The sequence below is a fragment of the Puma concolor genome, chromosome B2 (genome assembly GCF_028749965.1).
Source record: "Puma concolor isolate L17-30 chromosome B2, mPumCon1.1.hap2, whole genome shotgun sequence".
Taxonomy (NCBI): Eukaryota; Metazoa; Chordata; class Mammalia; order Carnivora; family Felidae; genus Puma; species Puma concolor.
The window spans coordinates 130,555,432-130,574,120 of NC_141671.1; the positions used below are offsets into that span (position 1 = coordinate 130,555,432).

General features: G+C 41.9%; 1 long non-coding RNA gene across 1 annotated transcript; it reads left to right on the forward strand.

Moving 5' to 3' along the window:
- Positions 1-387: 387 nt before the first annotated feature.
- LOC147581257 (uncharacterized) lies at positions 388-17,330 on the forward strand. Its single transcript, XR_015251585.1, has 3 exons — positions 388-795; positions 15,321-15,470; positions 17,182-17,330. It is a non-coding gene; the product is annotated as an uncharacterized LOC147581257 (long non-coding RNA).
- Positions 17,331-18,689: the final 1,359 nt, after the last annotated feature.

The window sequence follows — 18,689 nt, forward strand, 5'->3', positions numbered from 1 at the left end:
AAGACATGATTGAATTGAGGCCTGGAGTTGTCTCAACAGCCTCAGACAATAGGCTGAATCTCACAAAAATGAATCTCATTCTTTCAGGCCTTTGCCTAAATTGTATTTTTTAGCAAGGTCTTACCCAAACTTTGGACCATGTAACATGTCTGTGTGCTCCTGTAGCATCTTGCCCTGTCTCTTTCCTTTTTGCAGATTATAAATTTGTTGAGGGTGAGAATACATCTATCTCATTCACCATTGTATCCCTAGTGCCCACAGCAGTTCCTGGCATACAAGTCCTCGATGATTATTTGTTGCATTAATGAAAGCATCTACAAACCATTATGCATTCAAGATAAGAGCACTGAATGCGTCTTTAGAAGATGTAGCAGGCGTGGTGGAGATCGTGATAGGCTAAGCAGCAAGCAGGTGTGACAGCAAGACCTGGAAGCGGATCAGTAATGAGCCAAGATTTCAAAAAATGTTTAGTATGTTGGCCACATAAATAAATTCAAAATTCCACCAAAAAAGGAGGGCATAGCTTTCCTCTTCCTTGGAATTTTGTATCCTGTTCTGGGGAAAAGGGCAAGCTGAAATTAATCCACAGGAGAGCTATCATGATCGTGGGGTCTGAGAACCACGAAAGATGTCTGAACACCTGCAACCGATGAAAACCCAAAACTAAGATTCGGAGAGACCTGTAAGCAGTGGTCACATATTTGAAGTGCTGACCTGGAAAGAAAGGATTACACTTTTTATTGCATGCAATTCTGGAGGGCAGAGAAAGGACCAATGCGTATAAATTACAAAGAGGTAAGTTTTGGCTTGATAGAAGAAAAAAAATTCTAATAATTATAGCTATTTAAAAAAATGAAATGTGCTTATTCAGCCTTTGAAAGTGGTGTTATGGAAAAATACTTAATGACAAAGGATGATAAAATCTGGTTCCAAAATATGGATGGCATGATTTTTTTTCAAAATAAAAGTATACACATGCACACACACGCACACACACACACACACACACACACACATCTGGGTACATAGATCAAAATGTTAATAGTGGTTATCATGTGATAGTACTATAGATATTTTGGATTTTTATTTCATGCTTTTCTTTCTTGTTTTCTAAAATTATTGCAGTGATGAAGGATTATTTTTCTAATGACAAAAAAAGTACTGTACAACAAAAATTGTTGTTTTGGAACATGGGGAGTTCCTTTTTGCTGAAGGTGTTTGAGAAAAGCTTGTATTTGTTTTTATAACTCTTAGGGCGTCAAAGGATAGCCCTTATTTAGAAAGGAAAACATACCTTAGCTCTACCAGCTTTTAAGTTGTCTTTAGGTTCTGAGAGTCTATTGCACAAAGTATTAATTATGGATAACTATTATAATTATTAATAATATATAACATGTGTAGACATTAATTATTATTATTAATTATTAATAAGAAGTCATGGACTCTCATATTTGTTAGAGAGCTCAGAAGTCATCTTTTCTAGCCAATACAGATGGAATTGAAGAACCTTTAGGCAATAAGTGCAGGTAGATGATTGCATATGTCCAGGGACCTGTTGCCCATTTCAGCATGATCTACCCTTGTAGGTAAGAGACATGTCTGTCCTAAAAACACCCAGCCCAATGGCAGGTGAAGGAATTTAATATATTCCCAAGCGACAGAGGATGGCACATTCAAGTCTATGGCATTATTACTCCTCTCTGATCTTTCACAGTGAAAATAGAGAGGGGTTCTTCACTTTATTTATACAATATTGTTTCCTTGACTTGAAAATCTCATCTTTTTATAATTTTTATTTTTATTCATTTTTTTGAAAGAGAGAGAGAGCAGGAGAGGGGCAGAGGGAGAGAGAGAGAGAGAGAGAGAGAGAGAGAGAATCCTAAGCAGGCTCTATGCTCAGCTCTGAGCCTGACAAGGGGCTCAGTCTCACAACCGTGAGATCATGACCTGAGCCAAAATCTAGAGTTGGATGCTTAACCAACTGAGCCATCCAGGTGCCCCGAAAATTTCATCTTTTATTGCTTCAAAGCACAGACTGATTTTTTTTTTCCTTTTTTGTGTGTCTTGTGTACTGTCAGCAAATCTACTTTCTGTTTTTCACTCTACTCAGGATGTCTGAACATTGTTACATAGAGTGATTTTAAGTACAGACCTAAGCAGAACTCCAGACACCTAACTCTAAGGAAACCCTTGGGTAAAGTTTTAAAGTACAGGATACATTTTTCTTGAATACTGGAAGATGTCCAAATTCTCCTTGGGCATCCTCTTTCTGCTTCCCTCAGCGAGCCAGCGCCTTTCCAAAGTTCCTTCATTCCGCCACCTTAGAATCAAACTCCACTCTTTGGAAAGAGATCCGAAATGTTTTCAAATCAGAGCCTACAGTAGAAAACCAATCAACTGATTCTGTAATTGTCTCATATAGGCCCTCCCCTGTGCAAGACCCCATGGAAAAAATGAAGTGATAGAAGACAGATCCTATTCTTATGAGCAGACAACTGTGTCGGGAAAACAAACTCATGAATCATGAAGTCACAAAGTAATATGTAGTAATTAACATTACAAACAGTAAATGCTATTGGTAAAGACTACTTAAGTTCAGAAAATAAAATATGGTTATCTTGAAGCTGACAAATTTACAAGGTGATCAGATGAATGAGGAAGCCATTACATGGTGCACTAGAAAGGCTGGCAGAGGGGAGGGGTGGTAGAGATTGCCGCCCCAGCAGAACTCCAGAAAACTACCAAACAGGCCTGGTGGAAGGGACCAGTCAGTGCCCTGTGCTACTTAAGTGCCATCAAAGTGTTGTCTGTGGACCAGCATCCTCTAGACCACTCAGGAGCGTGTTAGAGATGCGGAATCGAGGCCCCTCCCCCAGAACTACTGAATCAAAATCTATATTTTAACAAGATCCTTGGATGATCCACATGCACACTAAAGTTTCAAAAGCTCAGGTCTAAACAATGGAAGTCTGCCTACTTTCTTCACACTGGAGCTCTGAGTATATAAAAATGGCTTGCTTTTTAACACAATTATTACTTTGTCACCTGTGATTGTCAGTTGCAAATTTAGCTCATTGCTTGACTCTGTTTCTAATTTATTTCTCCTCAATATCTCCTATTCATCAAGGGAGGTGATTAAGAACGGCTGACGTATTTTCATCTCCAACCCAGTATCCAGGGAACTACCCTATGTTCTACACTAGGGGGTGTGTGAGGACTGGGATTTGGAATCTTCTAGGCCACCTTCTCCTCAATGATTTTTATCAGCTACTGCCCCCTTGCTCCAGAATTGGTTTTCCAATGTCATTACTTGGAAGAATGAGAGCAGTTCCTACAAGCCTCCTCTCTACACTCACAAACCAGGCCATTTCCTCAACCATGGCTGCTTTGTCCACTCGCCACTATAGGCCCATTTGCTTGAGGGACACACATGCCATGATCTATCCACAAGGAGGGCCACCTCTGGAGCATCCTGTGTGGAACCAGGGACCAAGAGAAGGAGAAGCATTGCATTAAATACAAGAGCACATCAGAAGCCTTTCACTCAGTATTGCTGCTTTCTTTTCTGGTGGGTTTCTCATTTTATCCCCTTATGCAGCACTGGGTCTTTGACAGATCTCCTCTTCAGATGCCATGTCAGAAGGCCACAGTCTTTCATCATCTAATTAAAAAAAAACAAAAACAAAAACATTAGAATTCTGTTCTTTCATTTAAAGATATTAAGAGACCTACAGACAGAGAGCACTAAGTGATGTGTGGGTGAGGAATCCAGAGTCCTCTCTGGATTCCCCACTAAGTTACTCACTCAACCTTTGGCCTGGAACATAAGTAGAAAATTTAACATTTCATTTCTTTAGGAAGTCTTTTCCACAGTAGAACCCAATACTCTCCCTTTGGTTGTGTTCTAGAGAAGGTCTAGTAAAGCCAATTTACTCTGAGTCCACAAAGTTTGTCGTTGCTCATCCACAGTGCCCTCGGCATCTTGGCAGGATGCAACTCATAAATGCATTTTGGAAATTGCTATAAATTTCCAGTGGTATAAGGGTCTTCCGCCTCCAAAAAGCCTTTGTTCTGGTAGGATGCTTTAAACAATAATCTCGCTGCATTTATTCCTAATAGGGCTCTATTTCAAATTTCAAAACTTGTGACTATTTGTATCAGTGTCCAACCCCACACTTTAACAAATTGGAGCCCACTCCAAAGTAAAATTAAAACAGTTTCAAAGACTGACAGAAAAACATTTTTTTTTTGGCAGGGAATAACAGGAAGCCAGAAGGAATAGAGGAGAAATCCAGTGGAGAGTGTAAAGCAGTGAGAGACCTTTTCCATATGTGTGGCCATTAAAGAAATTATTACGATTCCTTATGTTGCATATGTAGAACACAGCTCTATCTTATAATAAAAATAGTCTCCTTTTTTTTTTTTTTTTGCCATTCCTGCAGATATTACCAAAGAATTTGTCCTATAAAAGAGAAATAATATGATGAAGCAACCATATAGAACATAAGAAGTAGGGCCCAGGGCTACACAGTACACCCAGCAGACACCCAGTAATTTCAAGTGGATCACAACACTTGACTTAAATATGCCTGTGACACAGAGTGGGTTTCTTCTGCATAAATTCAGAAATTCAGAACTGGCTTCCTCAGGCTCCTTGTCATAAATATGTAAAATATTTCACGGCACAGTCCCATGGGTCCTAAAACACTCGATCCTCAGTGCTGTTTTATGTGAAAGTGTTTCCCCTTACATACCAGCCCCCTCAGCAAGAGAACATGGCATCTCCAGCATCTCCTGGTTATATTCTAATCAGATGACTAAACAGCCATTCTGTTGACCTTTCCTCCCATTACCTTTGCTTTCATTTCATGATGTCATGTGTTGACCTCAAATGGAGAAAGAAGTTAGATGAAATATCATTATATACTGTGTACTCATCCCCAAACCTTTTCTGCCCTTTACTCCCAGAAGAACACGGTCATTGCCCAGTTAACTTCCGTTTAGGCTAGATACTCCTCAAGTCTTCCTCTAGTGAAGAGAATCTGGCTGTCCGGATGAGCCAAGGACTGAAGCAAACACTCCTTTAGCTCATTCATTTCATCAGGAGTTTAGATATTTTTTTTTTTTTAGTTGGGAAATTCTCTAATTACCATAAATACAAATATTAGTGGGGCTGCATATGCTGTATCAGGCACACAAGAGCCAAGTGCCTATAGGTACTGGGTCTCACCAATAACCATTTTTTTTCATGGTGATAGTTTCTGTTTCTTTAAGTCAGCAAGTAGAAAAGGAACCATCCCATTTGCACTTAAAAAAAAAAGTCTAGTGTCCAGTTTTGTATGACCAAGAAGAGAAGGAAAACCATTCTAAGCTGGGGAGCAATCGTAGCAGAAACAGAGAAAGGAAACCAGAGGACTGGGTTCAGAGAAGTGTGAAGAAAGTTATCAGACCCACGCAAAGCTACATGTGGCAGTGGCAGGGGGAAATCTTTCTGGATGGGTGGGTAGGACAGTGTAGAGAGTGCCCTGAGAGCTAGATGAAGGGTCATGGTCATAGCGACATAGGCAGTTGGGAACCATGTCGTGACTTTGAGTAGAGTTGAAGCCTGCTGACAAAGGGTAAGTTTAGGCATGCAGATTGGATTGGAGCCACAGATGTCTACAGTGAAACTCAGTGTCTTTTCAAAGTCCTTTTGGTTAAAAGTATCATAAAGCCAGAGAAGTCAGCCTAATCATTAAATAGGAATTTTTTATAAAGATGCAAAGTCATCTTCAGAACCCAATAGAAGGAAGTGTATCCAGGCCTCTTTTCACTCTGCTATCCTCTGTATATTTGCAATTTTCTTTTCCCCCACAGACCAGCTTGTTCTGCTTCTCTCTGCAGATGACCACCTTGGCTCCCAAATGCATTTCTGAGCCAAACTCAGATAATTCCTACGAGAAAGAATATGATTGTGCACCTTGGGTCAGTAGGTGCTCTGATGGAATCCATGATCAAAGTGGAGGGTACTCAGTGAATAAATGGTTACCTGAGTTGATCTTGTGGAGAGGAGGATGATTCCTATAGAAATGTAGTTACATCATGGCCTTGGCAGGGACTCTGAAAAGTGTTTACAATGACTGGCCAGAAGTCTGCTGGTGTATTTCAATCCTACTTGGTGTCAGTAAAAATGAAAAAAATTTATATATAAATATAGGAAATTTTTGTCTTATTCCTGTAACAGGGCCAGTTTAGGACACATGGATTGTCAGCCACGGGCGCAGCATCAGCATAAGGTGGTCTGGGCAAAGCTGAACAGGGAAGAGGCATTTACACAAGACTGCCTGAGATGTTGTGCACCGTGCTGGGGTCGGAAGAATTCAAAGACCTATAGAGATTTTCTACTGAGAATAACCCAGAAGATCACATGTGTGCTGGCTTTTTCCTTTAATGTGGAGATGAGTGTGGGGTTCTTAGAGAGCTAAGCAAGACCTGACAATTCCCAAAACATGGGAGGAAGAGTTTGCCCTCAGTACATTCACAGTATTATTAATCACTTCCCCAAATAGTTACTAAGGTCCTAGTCTGTTCCCTATTGTAGTGTTGAGTTTGGGGCTATCAAGACAAAGAGGCTATCCCTAGGCTGTGCTGGGGAAACTGGGCCCAGCATTGTGGGAAGTCCCCTCTGGGGTTCTGAAGGGAACTTGATGCCAGGAAGTTTCTAGTCTTCTCTCAGCTTCCTTTCCACAGCTCAAAGGAGCACGTGCTCCTTCCACCCTCCTCTTCTGCCTGCCAGAATTTCCAGATTTGTTCTGTTTTGCAGTTGCATCAAGCCACACTCAATTCCAATCCTAGCAGAAGGCATAAATTAACATTTTATTATGTGTACTTATTAGGGTCTCTTAAAGTAGACACGCAAATGTAAGCCTCCCATAGTAAATTACAGCATACCCAGATTAACTGAAAATAAGCCAGGTTGTCCTGGCCAAGCCCTTGGAAAGCAACACCTCGCTGAGCTATCCTGGGATAGACACTCACCTCAGCTTCTGCCCCCAGTTGTTTACCCTGGCAGTTGGCCATTTCCGGCTCCGTTTGGCACCCCAGACCTCTCTGTCCAGCTGCCATTGGCTCATATGACTCCTGGTTGACTTTCATTTACAAGGAACCAATTTCACAAGCAGCTGTAGGTGAGCCTTTTATAGGCCTCTGGCGAGTGAGCGAGAGGCCTCGGGGCCTTCTCCTTCAAGCAGCTGGACAAATACATCTGCCTTGGCCTTCCACAGGGACCAGGCTATTTTGAGGCTGCCCTTGATTGGCTCTTCTTATTACTGTGCCTTTAATTCTAGCTTATAGCTCTTAAAACCTTATATAACAGGAACTTCAAGCTAGATGGAGTTTGATTTGATTTGGCTTGGCTCTAGTGGAGGAATTAGTAAAACCAAAAGTGAGAACTACTTGATATACCACTCATAGTTCTACCAGGTTGACTTTTAAGCTACTCTAAGGTATTTCTTTCCAAAATGCTGATTTGCTCATACATTTTTGTGCATTCACTGGGGAGACGTGGACTGGGGAAGAAGGAAAAGAAACTTTTCGATGGCCCCTTGACTTTTTGAGATTCTCTTTTGTATCCCTTGTATTTGATATTATAAACATCTGCCTTCTTGTGAGCCTATGCGGGCAGTCCCACCCAGTAGTGAGAGAAGGCAGTAAAGGAACCGAAGACTAGAGGCTTCCATAGCTCCTCCACAGGCATTGGCCATTGATTGGAAATCCTGGTTCTAACCTCAAAGGTGAGAGAATTGGATTCCAGTGGCAGCCTATGGGCTCGTATACACAATAAGCAATTGCAGGGTGTAATGTTGGAGCCTCCTCACCTTGGAGGTTATGCCCGAAGCCACCTTCTAGTGGGTCCTGTGTAGTGAGGGTGTCTAGAATTGCCCCCCGATTCCTGCCCCCTGCTTCCAGGTGAAGACTGTATGAACCCCCCCCCACCCCCCACAACCCCGTGGTTCTCATGAAGTGAACGTGCTCTTTCCAAGTGCTCGAGGACACTGCTGTCCACAGGAGTGCCAGTCGGCAGGTCCTGGTTTTCCCCTGCCATGTTGCTCTGCTTGATTTTTACTTCCAAGCAGATGTCTCTGAACCTCCCTCCTCCCTTCTCCCACCTCTACTCCAGCTTTTCCACTTCCTTTCTGTCCTGATTTCACTCAGTTTTTCTTAACATCTCATTCATTTCACCTCTCTGCTCTGTAGAGAGCTATGCACGGTTCTTACCTTCCCCCAGTGGCATTTAAAGTGTTTCTTAGTGCAAAACATCCTATTCATTGCCATAGAAACAGGAAGCTCAGTGTGGAAGAAAAAGAAAAAAAGAAGTCTGGGAGTCTGAGCTTTGCAATTCTGTTATTTTGCCCAAATCCATAAATGGCAACGTGCTGGGAGGCATGCAAAAGCCTGCTCACCGCTGGGACAAGAGAAGTCAGGGCCTCCCATTCTAGGAAACTGGGCACATGTTTTAAACGCTGGTTTAAGCCCAGAGAGAGCCAGCTTAGGCAGCAAAGATCTCTGCTTTTCCCTCCTATCGGAGCTCCCAGCTGAGTCGAGAAAAGTCAGACAAACCTGAATTCTATGATCATGTCTGTGTCTCAGGAGCTGCGGCACCCAGGACATTTGCTGGACCCCTCGCAGCCTTCCCAGCTGTAGAACAAACATCCCCACAGCCTTCAGGTCAGGATCACATGAAAGCATGTGGAGTTGCAGCCTCTTTGCTCCCCTCGATGGACTCACCATTTCCTCATCACACCCTTGGACAGCACTGAGTTTAGACGATCTGTACATCGGGCCATCTCTCAGATATAAAACCAGAAGAACTTCACATTCACATTGTTCCTAAAATAAAGTCAACAAGCCACAGTTTCCCTCGATAGGCAATAAAATGTGTTTAATGTTTACATCTTCATGAAGAATCTTCAAACCATTGATTTCAAAGATGTATCTTCAGCTTACCCTCAGCTCTGCCCTTTTCTTCTGGGTCCTCAAGCACGCAGGGCCATTATTTCTATGCTGACAATGGGCCAGCTGACTGCATAGACTGGAGCTTCAAGCTCAGGACATGAAGTTTGCTGGTTCAGTCTCTATGGAGCAGTGAGTTTCTCAGAGGCAATCTATATTCCATTTCCAGAAGTGCACCCTACTTTCAAGCAACTGCCTGTGATCCGACTGTGTTTTCTCAGATTCTGTATCTGTCTAGTTGGTATCCATTAATCACAAGCTGAACTAGGGGCCAAAGCAGTTTACATCTCCCCTGTGATCCAGCTTTTGCAGGGGCACAAAAATCATATTAGAGACTCTCCAGCCAGTTCTGAGCCCATACCCCAGCCACCTCTCTTGATTAATGCTCACTCACCAAACCAATGTTCCCACTGCTCTAAATCACCCAGACCCAGGTACAAGGTAACTAAACACCACCCTTATAGCCGAAAGCCTCTGGATATCATTCAACCCAGCCAATCCTAAGCCGTTGGTCCTGCCCTGCTCTGCCCTGCCCCTCCCATGGAAAGCACAAGAAAGGCTCTGGGCTATCCTTTCCCCTGGATCCTACATCTGACTCCTGATCAAACCTGGTACTTTCCCATGTGGCTCTGCATGACATGGCATGTCCCCTCCACTTGGAAACTGTAAGCAATGAAAATCTTTCAATAGCATTAGCCTCTCTGTGCCATCACCCGATCACCTTTATAAGTTAAGACCCAGGCAGAAATCAACTTTGCCCACACCGGTTTTTTCAGCTACAAGAATATCCTGGTAAGGAGATGTAACTGTCTCATCGCATATACGTCACAGCTGTGGAAGGACCGTCCCGAGGCATGTTTATTGGTGCCAGTTCAGCAGCATCTTCATCTATAAATAGAGTGACCATATGTCTCACTGTGCCCTGTAGAGTCCAAGTTTATCCACCAACCTGGGCAATTAATAGGGCCCTCGTTCACTCCCAGAGCAATCCTAGTTTAGAATGTATATCATACAGTTACCCTAATACAAAGCACCAAACATTAGTCACCCATTAAATAGGTAAATGTCTTTGTTAGAGAGGACTAATTGCAATGTAAACACTTAGTCCCACATTTCCACTTGAGGAAAAGGTCTAAATAAACGTTGCAGACTTTCTAAAAATATAAGTGTTTGTCTTCACGTAATATGAAGAAGTTAAAGAGGAAAAACCAGCTGCATGAAGTATATACACAAAGCAAAGAGATGAATCATGATTACTCCGAGGTTTCGTTCATGAGACCTGAGAGAGATAGTGGTACCGTCCGCCATGTCTGAAAAGTTGGATAGGGATAGGAGTCACTATGCGCCAGCCAATTGTGCCGCCTTCTCCATGTGCTGTTTTTATTTATTTTTTAAGGTTTATTTATTTATTTTTGAGAGCGAGAGAGAGAGAGAGAGAGACAGACAGACAGAAAGAGAGTGAGTGGGGGAGGGGTAGAGAGAGGGAGAGACAAAATCCCAAGCAGGCTCTGTGCTGTCAGCAGCAGAGCCCCACACAGGGCTCAAACCCACAAACCATGAGATTATGACCTGAGCCAAGATCAAAAGTTTGATGCTTAACTGACCGAGCCACCCAGGCACCCCTCTCCATGTATTTTAATGTTTAGTACCTGAGACGAGATGTAGGCACTCAATCATCCCACAATATATTTTGTCTCTAATAAGTTCTGGAATTTGTTCTAAATGCCAGGGATACAATTAGAATCAGCTTCAGTTCCTATCCTCAAGAAGCTTATTCTATAAAGGGAAAAGTTAGCATACAGAAGTATTGCAAAAGGTGTGAGGACAAGCTATTACAAGTCCATTTAAGAGAAGCACTTACCCTAGTCCTGGGAGCTATAAGTAACTTTTCAGTTTAAATTTGGAGTGCGTTGTGGGGAGAGAGGAGAGTGAATTATAAGACCCTTGTAGTAGCTGAACCGATGATTATAGAGCCCAGTGGAAGGTTCCAGAAGCAAAAGGCCAGTATCCGAGGGTATTGGAACACCAGTCTAGGGGGACAGTCTAATATCAAGCATCCCAATAAACAGGATATAATGACACCTGAATGCTATGAAGGTCTGGCCACAAGTCTTAGCATTTTTTGGCATTGAGAAATGAGGAATGTTCAGTCCCTAAGCAACCTACATTATTCCTTAGGCTCTAGGACTGGTGCTGATAGCTGCCCTTAAGATCATCAGCCTCAGTTCCGTGGAGGGGAAGGATCAGCTGTGTCACAGGGACCACTTCTTCGCCATTCTCCCAGGGATGTCTGTCGAAGGCCGTTTATAATCAAGCCCTAAAAATCTATGACACGCAGCTGCACTGTGATGGCATATACGTCAATGAGAAAAATTCATGATTTAGGAATGCATCTGAACTATGTTTTGCTTCTCCACACCCTAGTCAGATGCAGGGTTGTTTTGGTCCTCTACAGAGTTATAAATAAAGAGCCAGCTCTAAAGATTTGCTCAAGCAAACCCGAGGCTGGAGGAGCAATCCTTCTTAATTGACCTGACTTGCACAATGTTTTTGGCATATGGTCTTGCTCTCCCCAGGCAAAGAGAACTCCTATAAAAAGAAATACATAATATTGGCCCTAGCATTATTTTGGAGTCCTGGAATGTCAGACACAGAAGGAACATTAGAGATCTTTCTGCCCTACACTTTTATCTGAAAGCTGAAGATGCCAGACATTGTAGAGCTATTTAATGGAAGTCCTCAGCTGGGATTCTTTTTTATTTCAGTAGCAAACACAATTAGATTCAACACCTTGGAAACCGGAATTCTGTTATATTGCTGAGGTATAGGTAGTGATCTCTATTGTATGATTAGTACACTTAGACTATTCTGTACCTCAAAGCATTCAGTGCCACAAAATATAGCCCCCGGGATCTCCAGGGCCCATCATGAGGCATATCATTAGTGTTCCCTACTTGGGATCCCTTCTACCCATTATCAAATTTCCTCCTTATGCTCCCTATTATCAGAGCTATGGCAGATAAGAACTGGTCTGATAAACTTATTCATCCCGAGATACTCACGTATGCTAATATTCTTTTTTTTTTTTTTCAGTTTATCTATTTATTTTGAGAGAGAGAGACTGCGAGCAGGGGAGGGGCAGAAAGAGAGGGAGAGAGAGAATCCCAAGCAGGCTCCGCACTGTCAGCACAGAGCTCCGTATGGGGCTCAAACTCACGAACTGTGAGATCACTACCAGAGCGGAAATCAAAAGTCAGACGCTTAACTGACTGAGCCACCCAGGTGCCTCACATCTGATAATATTCTAATGAGAGTAAATTCATAAAATATTTACCTACTGAATCACATTTAAAAAACTAGAAGCCAGGATTTTTTAGTGTGAAGAGCCAGGCATTGCACTGACCATTTTAAATATATCAGCTCATTTAGTCATGACAACTCTACAAAATATCACATTATTCCTATTCTTTGGATGAGGAAAGTCAGGTTAGGACTGGTTACTCAATGTCATATTATTAGTCAGTGGCAATAATGGGATTTGAACCCAGGCTATTTGAATTCAAAGTCTACGTACTTTATCACAGTACCTGCAATGAAGCAGCTACTCCATGAATTGTGAGGACTACAAACAATAAAACAATGACAATGGCATGTCTGCTATCGTGCATTTCCTCAAGGCACAAATTATGACCCTTTCGATGATGACAAATTCAAGTCCCTTTCATTAGCCTTTGTGTTGAGAGTTTAACTAAACTACTCTCCATAATGCTGCTGCCTTGGCATCCATTTGGTGTGGCCAAGTGGTCTGCGGGGGCCCTGGACTGATACAAGCCCCTCATGCAAGCACGTGCCCTAGACAATAGCTCTCAGAGTCACAGATAAATACAAATTCCTGATGTGACTCCCCACACCACGCTGGTGATAGTCTCCCCCACCTCCCAGGGCCTTCCCCTTGTGCATCCCTTAGATAAGACCCCCATGAAGCTCCTTTTGGTTTGAATAGACCAGATAAGCCTTAGCCTGGGAACCCCAAAGCACTCTATTCCGGGACCCTCACAAAGGCATGAACCTCAGGTCCTGCCTTGCTCTCTGCCTGCACCCTGCCTTGGCCTCCCACTGTGGTCCCTGGGGGCATACCATGTAGCTCCTCTAGGACCTGTGGGTAAGAAACTTCTCTCTTTCAATTCCCTTGTGGGTTTTGCTGAACCTGCGGCTCACCATCCAACACCCCAGGGCACTGCTTAACAAAGTCACTGCTTCGACAAAGTCACAGCCCCTCTGCTTCCACTTCTCAGAAGCTTCCTGGACTCTCCATTCACTGGTTTAATACTGATTATTTGGGCAGATAGTTCAGTAGATACCAGCGGCCAGTAAAGACCTCTTTGACTCAAATCTGCCTCCACTTTTCCAAGAAGAAGTGCAACGTCTGCTTCCATCTTCCCTGGCCTGTTTGTAGTTGGATCATCTTCATAACTGTCATTACTGATCTGTTTCCTCCCTTGGGATTCTGCTCATATGCCACAGGCCCCTGGAAACAGTGTCTGTCACAGCAAAGGGCTGTGAACTGGCCCTAAACCACACCGGCAACCCCATCACCCCTTGAGCTTCCCCTTTCCTCACTCCTAGCTCTACTCTGCTAGTTAACTTCTTCATCTGCAGCCTGAGAATTTGTGCTGTGCAAAGGAGCACAGGACAAACCCCGGAACACACTACACATTTGACTTTCATGAAGACAACAGTAACCTCTAGGCCCAGATGTGCTCAAGGTCTGAGAAGGGTCCCATTGCATCAGCCTCCCTGAGACACTCAGCCACTCTGGCACCACCACACATGGCCATACTGCCTGTTGTGGTGGAGGGTGGGGGGGGGTTACCATCTCTACCCATCTCTGGAGCTTCTGCAGCTGCCTACATTTCTTTAATCCAATCAAAGCTACACTGTCCTGTTTCTTTTCTCATCATGATGAGATTGCCAGAAGCAAGATATTCATCCTTTCTGGCAAACCCATCTCTGAGGCTGCCTAGCTTTCCTTACCTGTCTAGACTGTCCAGGGACTGTCTCAGGTAAGACCCCACTCCTTGGTACTTTCCCATATCATTCACACTCTCTCACTCTTTCCAAAATCCTTGGGGGCAATTCAGTGTCCTTGATAATGTCTTGATTGTGAAGGAGAGCCTCACTTCCCACCATGTAATAGAAGGGCATGGTGCATAAAGGCTGAGCTCTATCCACAACACTCAACCAAGGACCTACTCTCTTGTTTCCTCGAATAAGCCACCTCTAAACCCTCTCTAGGAAAGACAACACTTAGAAGTTCCCTGTGCAATTCTTGCCAAAATTATAATTCCATTTTTTCTTTGAAGGTAGGCAGAATTACCACCACCACCACCACTCCACACACAGAGATGTTCACATTCTAATTCTAGAAACCTATGGATAAGATTATCTTACCTGGCAAAGAGAACCTTGGGGGTGTGATTCAGTTAAGTATCTTGAGATGGGGAGAATTGATGAGACTATCCATGTGTGTCCAGTCTAATCACATGGGTTTTTTTTAACAACAGAGAACCTTTCCCAGCTGTGATCAAAGAACAATAGGGTAATAGAGATGAGACATTGCTAGCTTTTACAATTGGGGGCAAAAAAGCTGCAAGTGAAGGAATGCAACCTCCACAAGCTGGAAAAGGCGAGAAAACAAATTCTCCCTTAGACCTTCCAGAAGGAGCACAGACCTTCAGACACCTTGATTTTACCCCCAATGAGACCTGGGTTGGGCTTCTGACCTCCAGAAGTGTAAGGTAATAAAGTTGTAGTGTTTTAAGCTACTAAGTTTGTGGTAATTGGTTATGGCAGCAATAGAAACCTAATATAGGCTGAAAAAAGAGTGACAGGCAATTCAAAGCCTTTGTCTTCTCAGCGTCCCATTAGACTAGACATTAGCAAATGACTCCCTCTCAACTGGCACTTATCTTTCAATAAGCAACTGTTACAACAACTATGAAAAATACCAAATAAATTTCAAGAAAGAAAGAAAAAATGTACAATGTCATCATTATCCAGGCTACTGAGGAATGTATATTGCTATGGATAGAAAAAGGCATGGACTGGTATATGTTAACTCCTGAGATCATTTTCAATGCAAAGTGATAAACTTAACATGAAAGTTCATTTTTTTATTACAAAGTACATGAGTACATTACAGAGTTAGGAATTTTGTTTGTGAGGTTCTGAAAGACATAAAATGGTGCTGAAGAATTTTTGAGATTGTTTGGAGTCAGGGCATCTTGGATGATCTCAACTCGCTATTGAACCTGAAAACTTGTTCACAGACCCCTGAGAACTCCATATCGTGGTGTTCAGTGATTGTGTAAAGTCCAATCACCAAACTCTTCCAGGAGAGAGAATGTGACTCAGTGCTATCCCAGTATGTAATGAAGCTTCACCAAACTAGGTCAAGAGCATTTAAAGTAAGTGTCAAGGTAACTGATGCTTCCTCTTATCATTAGTGTTTCATTTTATATCCTTTTTCAAATACTAAAAAAGTGATTTTTCAGGGGTGTCTGGGTGTCTCAGTCAGTTCAGCGTCAGACTCTTGATTTTGGCTCAGGTCATGATCTCACAGTTCATGGGATTAAGCCCCATGTCGGGTTCCATGCTATCAGCAGAGCCTGCTTGGGATTCTCTCTCTCCCTGTCTTTTTTGCCCCTCCTGTGCTTGTTCTCTCTCCCTCTCTCTCTCTCTCCAAATAAATAGATAAACTTAAAAACAAATAATTAAACAAATAATTAATAAATAAGCCATTGTTCCCTTCTTCCCTGCCTCCAGCCTTGAATACGGCTTTAAAAAGTTTCATATTCCCTCTTACTATTTACTTTTATTTATAAAATTGTGAAAAATTGAGTCAATAAAAATTCCTGCCATCTACTGAGTAACTACTATGTGCTAAGCACCTGACATTTACTGTCTCATTTAATCTCTTAACTAAGGGTTATTATTCCTATTGATTGGAAGGTGAAACCAAGACTTGGGAAATTCAAGTAACATGCCCAAACTCACAGAGGAGAGAGGTGGCAAAAGTCAGAGCACCTTCCTTCCTTAGTCAGAGGCCTTTTAGTTTCATATATTATTCTCCATGTTTCTCGAACGTGAAATATTCACATTAAATGGATCAGTAACTGGCAAGTCCAGTGTTAGGTCATGAGTCCATTTCCCCAACCCAGGTTAGGCGTTCCCCTGAGCAGCACCCAAAGAGGCTTCCGTCTACAGGATGGACAAACACAGAATTAATAGTTTTCCTTGTTTCTCAGTGTGGCTTCTGTCACTCTGTGATTACTTTTCTTTTGTGAGGGGTCCTCCTTAGAACCCTAGAAGGGTAGAAATACCTACATGACTTGAAGGTACCTATCACAATTGAGGGTCACAATTAACTCACCATTTCTATCAGGTAAGAAAACAATGTTGTTTGGTTACTAAGATAGAACGCCTCATTCTTTACTTTGTTGCTTTAGTTTTATTGAAATAATACCATTTCAATAAATATTCAAAAACTATCTTATTAAATATTTTATTGAATTTCAAGAAAACTATTTTGTTGGGATAGTTTTAAAGAAATAGTATGCTGGTGCCATGTAAATTGAACAACTTAGTCAAGAGAGTTAGCCCCCAGATACTCCCTCTCCTACAATTTACCCTCCACTCCACATCAAAACAGTCATTGCATAGGGGTTTTCTACAGCAATGATTGCTGGAGAATAATTCCTAACTCATTCTCCTTTCTGAGCTTTCCTTGAGCTGTCTTACTTCTGCTCCTTCTGTGATTTCAGAAACCATTTTTAATTTCCTCAATTTGCTGTAGAGTTGCCATGATGTTATGATATCCTTGTGAATCACATTACAAGCCCTGGACCCCATTTCAGATGGGTAGATTTACACAAAGAATTGGTAATAATAGTATGATTGCATCGGCTGCTATAGAAATGACCAAGCATAAAGTAAAGGGAATTGGTTTCTTTCTGTTTCCATTCACTAAGGAGCCAACTTTGGCTAATTTGTATGGTAATAAATATCTGTAACAGTTTACCACTTATACCGGTATATAATTAATATAATACAATTGTTCTTCAATCTGTCTATGGCAGTAGATAAAAGAAACAGGAGAGGTGATGAGAAAAAACTGACTTTTTTTTTTAGGATCATATTTACAGGCTCAGAAGAATCACAAAGACCATGTGCAACATACCTATAGTTGGATCAAAATAGAAGAGTAATGGCTTGTGAGGAAGTAAGTCACTTCTTGTGGAGGTTATCCTAATGCAAGGAATAAAAAAGAAAGCAATCGATCTGGGATCTGGCCTTTGGTTTTCTGATTTAGGGTTCAGGGGTAGAAGTAAGAAAACCTGCATTCTGTTCCTGTACTTGGTACTCACTTACCCAGGGTCTTTTAGGGATACAAATAATGAAACAGCAGGAGATTGTAAGCAAGAAGACACAAACTTCCTTCTAAAACATTGGACAAGATTGGGATGTTCTACAAACTAACAGAGAGTGAAATTCAGGAAACATGATATTGGCAAACAAAAATCTTTATGCAAACTCAATATCAAAAAATCTAGCTACCTATAATTTGCCTCAAAAATGCCTGAAGTGAAATGTAGGAACTATAAACAAGACTGATGAAAAATAAATTGTAGAATTTGCAGGTGCTGGTCTAGGTGCAATCAGACCTCAAACACATTCAGATTTAATATCAAATTTCTTGATGCAAAATATTCCCCAAGGGAAGATGAGAAAACCTTAGTATATTAAAATAAAAAATATTGTCTTTATTATAAGGGCAAATGATACTTGCACGTATAGACTCTTATTGGAAGTTATTATTTTCCCCAAATATCAGGGTTTCTAACGCCTATCTCAGGGTAATGATTTTGCTCTCATTTCTAAAGTTTACCAAACACATTACAAATTATCTTGAATGGGCTGTAGTGTGGGAAGATGAAGGCAAGATACTATTATTTTTTTCAGGTATTGACCAAGAAATAGACAAAGATATGTTGAGTGATATTTTCAAGATCATATGTTAGACTTTTACTTCTAGCTAAGATAAAGTAGTTTGCACTAGACCAATTATTCTGGGAAGAACAAATAGAAAACTCAGATAAAATGTAAAGAAAAACAGCAATAACAACAGCTGTCTGACTGAAGGCATTGGAAAATGACTGAAGCAACCAGGAATTGAAGGGCCAAGATCAAGCAGAGTCAAGAAAAGGGAACCACAGAGAGCTGAGATGATGTTCTTCAAACAGCTTTTCCCCTCAAGGCAATTGCTAGTTTTTGGCTTGGAATTAGAGGCTAACAATCTACCCAGAGAGCTGTGGCTGATAAGCAGAGAAACAAAGTTTCTGGAAATCTCACAAGGGTGCAGACAAAAAAGGGGAAAAAAAAATTGAGAGCAAAGGGGAGGTTGGGAGGTTGATTGGCCAAAGTATCCAAAACTTGAAGTAACAGAATCCTGAAGAGAAGGAAAGCATGGAGAAGCACATTAGATACCTCATTTTCTCCCATATGCTAAATCCTTAAACTGCTAAGGACAAGAAGCGAGGCAGGAAATCACAGAAAATCAGAGGAGTTTTGGCCCACTCACAGAGTTGAAGAGACAAAAATAGGAGAATACAACCTGACAAGGAGAAGCCTAAGTCAAT